At 33.2% G+C, this 6,076-nt stretch overlaps 1 long non-coding RNA gene across 2 annotated transcripts; it reads right to left on the bottom strand.

Moving 5' to 3' along the window:
• Positions 1–2,378: 2,378 nt before the first annotated feature.
• Positions 2,379–5,493, bottom strand: LOC112765060 (uncharacterized). 2 transcript variants are annotated; one of them, XR_011875097.1, is made up of 3 exons: positions 4,645–5,426; positions 2,930–3,053; positions 2,379–2,574 (listed from the first exon to the last, which is right to left on the bottom strand). It is a non-coding gene; the product is annotated as an uncharacterized lncRNA (long non-coding RNA). The 2 variants fall into 2 exon arrangements; XR_011875096.1 differs by lacking the exon at positions 2,930–3,053 and having other exon boundaries at positions 4,645–5,493.
• Between the last annotated feature and the right edge of the window lie 583 nt (positions 5,494–6,076).

Genomic DNA, 6,076 nt, shown 5'->3' with positions numbered 1-6,076 from the left:
ACGTTCTTTAAGTTATTTATTTACTAAGATCACAAGCTAATCTAATAACAGAACGTGTACCAATTATCAAAACTGAATAACTAACTTATACACTTGGCATAATTAACGCTTTGACTAATCATTAACACCCTTTCAAATTTAGGTTGTCATAATCTTGCACCTTAAACGTCTTTGAACTTAGTGAATAACTTGAGGGACAATGGCTTAATGAACAGGATGGCTCTACATACATCTCTTTTTATTCACCATTTTTTTGTAAAGGTCAATCTCCAAATGCTTGTACCTCCTATATGTTAGATACCATAATTAATAAGGATAGAATAATGTAATTAAAATTTATAAACAAAAAATAAATAAAATTAAACAAAAATTTAGATAATAATAAAAATAATATAATAAAATGATAAAATTGAATTTTTTTTTAAAATATATAAAGAAGTTATAATACTATTTTATACATTATGGATACTCATAAAAAGAAATTACAATCTTATTAATTATTTTTCTCTCTTAATTTTCACTCACATTAATATTGATCATGAAAAACTTCACTTTCAACAAACAAATACATAACCTATATATAATTTTTTTATGGAGGTGCATTTGATTTATAAATTGATCAAGTTGTGCACAAATTGCACATTATGAACCTCTTACACAAATCGCATAAGTTGTGTGTATTAGTAGTTTCTTTCACTTTAATCTTATCAAGTTATAATCTTTGATTAGGATGATTATGTTTATGTATCATCTTCAAGTTGATCAAGTTGTAACACTATATTTTGATTCTAGTCAAAATTTTATAATGTTTTTTAATTTTTTTCAAACTTCAACTTGTTCCACTACTTCTACTTGTACCATTTGTAACTTCTAAGCATTATTGTTTACTTCAAACTAAAAAGAAGATTTTCGCTTCTTCTTTTCACAATCTCCCAATCAAAATCATTCTTTTGATATATTCATGTTGCTCATATTTTTAATAGGCTAAATGAAGATCTGTACCAATCAAATTTATCTGTATTAATTGATTTTATCATGATATTTACAAAGTTGTTGTTGGTATAGATTTTTTTCACATACACTTTTTCTTGCTCCGCTACTTCACGAACAAAATGATATTGAATGCCCATATGCTTCGTTCTTGAATAAAAGGTTGGATTCCTTGCGATATACAAGGCACTCTGACTATCACAAAATATTGGAATCCTATCCTGAATATACCCGAGTTCCTCCATTAACCTTTGCAATCAAATTGCTTCTTTACAAGATTGCGTAACTTCCATATATCCAGCTAATGTAGTTGATAATACTACAACAACTTGTAAATTTGATAACTGTAACACCCTTATTACCAAAATGTCACGCTTTCGCCTACACCATTCTGATAGTAAGGATATTACGACAACATACATATATTTAGTAATAAAATAGGAGCCTTTAACTCGAAACCGTATCGACTTTTCTTTGAAAAACCGGAAATACTTTTTCCTTTTGTTCGTACGCACGTACATATATATATATATATATATACAAAGAATATTACATTCACATTCAAATATATGTAAATATATATAAAACCATGTCATAAAATCACAACTCCTATTACTATTTACAAAATGTAAATATTGATAACAAAGGCGAGGAAAAAGACATCTATGATAATATAGCCATAAGGCACAGAAAATTCTTCATAGACTTTCTCATCCATTTCTTGAAAAAGATAAGGCTGTAGGAGTGAAAATCTAACCACATGGTCTCACCAGAAAAATTTTATAATTGCTATAGAAGGATATACATGTATAATCAAAATATGTGTAACAACAGTCATCATTGCTCGTCTTATAAATCCTTATCTCTAATTTAACTTATTTCATTCTTAAATCCATCCAATCCGTTACTCATTAATTCTCTAACCTCAATCTTTATTTCAAAGTTATGCGATTATTCATTCAAAATCAAAATCATCCATCACGCCACCACAAGTCAATGTGTATATCAAAATTTTTACCAACTTACTAAGACATATAGCTTATACAATTACAGCCTCCAGCCCAAACAGTCATGGTCTTTGCCCTAAACATAATCGAACCACAGCCTCCGACCTAAAACATAATCAAACCACGGCATCCGGCTCAAAACATAATCACTTACAAGCCACCATACTCCACCGTAATCCAAACCAACAAGTCATAATCATAAGTAATCAAACTGTAACACCTTAACTTCTAGCACGTCATGATCGTACTAAGGGTAAGGCGTTACGACTCTAGTTTTCTTTTATTAGCTATTTAATATTGAGCCTCTACACGTTAACTGATCGATAGATTTTAAGAAAAACGAAATTCCTTTTAAATTGTATATACTTCAGCTCAACTATGTCAGATAAACATATACTCACATAATTAATATTAATACATAATAATTATTCATACAAGACTTAAATACAAACCTACCCCTCTGTAAAAATACAACACTTTACAACATCAAGGGCGAGGGAAATAAACCCAAAAGCAACTAGCCAAACAAGCCTTCTATTCGTCCGTAGCTTTTTAATTAGCCATCCTGTCTGTACCTCTGAAAATGTTTTTTTAAAAACTTTGGGGTGAGAACAAAGCCACACGTTCTCAGTAGGGAACGTGAATGCCGCAATAAACAAAGTAAATACAAATAGCTAGTTCATATCACAAAAACAATTTCACTTAAAACAGTTTTAAATTCCTTTCTTTAAATCACGTTACTTACACAAAAATTCAGTCACATTAACAGTTCCTTATCCATAAACAACATTCCTAAATACATTATTAAGACTACAACACAAGTAAAATATTCATCAAGCACACAAGCAAATCACCAAAACAACAGCTCAATCACAAATGAACAATAAAGCAAACGCAATCAAATGTAAATGCGCAAACAAGATGATGCATGCCTGTTCCTAGCGCAGGCCATGAGCTCATGCGTCGGTTGTCTACCCGCAACCCGACGTTACTCGGAGTGAACCCCGAATATGGTCCCTTTACTGTGTCAATTAGACACCTTGGCATCACGGTTACCTGTGTCAATTAGGCCTCATTATAATAACAGTTCAATGTGTATCACAGTAAGGAACAGTGCTATCAATTAGGCAAACATTTCCGCATTAGCAATCTCAAGCTATCAGTTAGGCGGGCCCTTTCGCATTAGCAGTTTGGCACAAAAGCCCATTCAATATAATTCTCAACTTTTATTTCATTCCTTGTTCCTCATTCTTTTTCTTTCCCTTTAAGTATCTTTTCCATCCTTTATTTCTTACTTTCTTTCCTTTCCATTATGCCTCCGCATCGTCTTACAACTAAACACACCTCCGCATCACCAAGTAGCTAAAAGTACCTCCACATCACCATGAAACTAGGCGTACATCCGCATCACCATTTAACTTTAAACGTTTCCTAGGGATAACTTACACACCTTTGTTTAACTAAGTTTATACATTCTGCTAAATTTGTACATATCCTTTAGGTCTAAGCCAAGTTTCACCACGTTTGGATTAGAATTGAATTAGATAGCCAACTTAATAAAATCTGTTGCTGCACTAAAGGGAATTTAGAAAAAAATACAGCAAGCAGTTCTGTTTTTAATAAATCTGTAATAAATTCAATTCTAATCCATTACTTCTAAATTTTGGTGAGGATATACTTAACACTCATAAGTTTTAGGACAAATAAATTTCAGATCCATAGCATCTCGTTTGGTTAATTAAAAGTCAGTTGGAAGTGCTGTCCTGTTTCTTTAAATTAGTTCTGAATTTCCTGCAAACAGCCCAACTTCCAAGAGACATAACTAACTCTACAAAATAGAAATGGATGTGAAATTTATACTCACTTAAAATAGACTGATATATCTTTAAAACCCTTTTGGAAGCAACTCAAAATTCCAAATAAATCAAAAGTTATAGCGTCTGAAAGTTGGTACTGCAGAACCAGAAAACCAGAAAATTCTGCAGCAACCACTAAACTTCAAAAATTCATATCTTCCAAACCACTTGGCCAAATTCCCTGAAATTTTTATGGAGAAATCTTGACTTCTTGAAGTTTGACAGAAAAATAATTTGGATAAAGAATTATGTCTAAATTGCTCCCAGTTTTTATTTTAAGCTGCTGCCAATTATGCAGAAAATTCTGCATTAAGTAATTTTAACAACCCTTCATACCATATTTTATATTCAAGCCTAAAATTCCTCTAAAACCATAATTCTAACTTTCTTTAAACTAACAAAATTTGCCCAAGAATGCTTAATTCAATATATCACCACTTCACATTATAGGTGCAATGTAATCATATTATCACAGCATCCATTCTTTAGCATCTCATCTATCACAACATATCTCAAGTTATGATTCATCAAATAAATTTCCAGCAGCCATCTCAATATTCCATACTCAAAACCACCATCAACAAGTACTAACATCATGTATCACTTCAAAACACACAACATCATCAATAATTACTACATGAAATCATTAAACCAATCACCAATCACAGCTATGATTCAACTCAATTCCAACAATTATTCACACAAAGAAGCCATAAACTATTTGCAATTACTCATTTAATGTTATTGGCGTTCATACTTTAAAACCTTTATTTTTAAAATAAACCCCCTACCTTGATTTGTCGAACCCGTAGGAACTAACCGCGATAATCCCCTTTCTTTATCCCTTAATTTTCAACAGCGGCAGCAACCCTCAATGCAGCCAGAGCAGCGGCAGTAGCCTCAACTCCTTCAAGGCAGCAACAACGACAACCGCACCAACTATGATTATCCCGGAGATGCATTAGCAATGAAGGTTTCGGAAATCGAAAAAACTGGAATTAGAACAAGGAGCATGTTCGTCAAATCGAGAAATAGTGGCAGCAGCTAAACGGTGGCAAGAATGGTGACTCCATGGTGGCGTGCAACTCGCCAGCGGCCGTTGCAGTGGCGGAGGTCCCCCTTCTCTCCCGTCACGTCACTCCTTCTCTTTCTCCCCTGTTCATCTGCGACGGTGATGGCTAGGGCTTCTCCCAGCAATGGCTCCTCCGACGATAATGGTTCCATCGACGGTAGCGGCGGCGAGAAAGCACGATGGCGATGCGACAGCGTCACGGCTCCACGATGGAATGGCGAGCTCGACAGTGACGATGGTCTTCGCACAGCAACGGCGCGTCTTTCCTCTGGCTCTCCTCCGCGAACTCGCTCTCTCCTCCGACGTCACCCTTCCTCTCCTCCCCTCTCTTCCCGCAGCTCTGGTTCCTCACTCTCAATCCCTCCTCGTTTCTTCCTTCTGATTTCTTCCTTTCTTTCTGCGTGGGTGTGGGTGGGATAAAAGGAAAAAGGAATGGTGATGGTGAGTGAGTAGCGGTGAGGAGTTAGTAACGTGGCTCATTGAGTAGCAAACAGGTGTGAAAGGGAAATTACATGTGTATGTAAGTTGGGTAAGAGAGGTTAGGGTTAGTGAAATTAGGGTCTGGAATTGGGAATTCAGGGTTTGAGTAGAGTTTTAATTCAAAACCAGATTTAATTCAATATAATTAATTTTAAGAATACTTATTTATTATTTATTTTTCAAATTACAAATCATTTTTAATTAAATACTCTAATTTACAATTTAAAGATAAATAAATAAATTTTCTTTTAGTTCATAAAATTAATCAAAACCTTCAATTATGTAATTTAAATTATATATAAAACTCTTTTATCTTTAATTACTAGAACTTTGAATTTTAATTAAACAAGAACCATTAATCTCAGTAAATCAAAAATATCTAATTATAATTGAAATTTATATAAAATCAAATTAATTTAAAACTTGAAGTCTCATAATCTTTCTAAAAATAAAACCATATATATTAAAATATAAATAACTCATTATTTATTTTCTAAAAATTTGGGTCTTACACAAACAATCACATACATAGAGAACAATCATGACAAATAGTATAATTAGTAGTACACAAATTATTAATTAGGCAAACTAAATCAATTATTCAAACCTAAACAATAGCAATCAAATGCACATGATACATGCCTATCCTATTGACCATGAGCTCACTTGTC

The sequence above is a fragment of the Arachis hypogaea genome, chromosome 17, assembly GCF_003086295.3.
Source record: "Arachis hypogaea cultivar Tifrunner chromosome 17, arahy.Tifrunner.gnm2.J5K5, whole genome shotgun sequence".
Lineage (NCBI taxonomy): Eukaryota > Viridiplantae > Streptophyta > Magnoliopsida > Fabales > Fabaceae > Arachis > Arachis hypogaea.
This window is presented reverse-complemented; position numbering and strand designations above follow the sequence as displayed.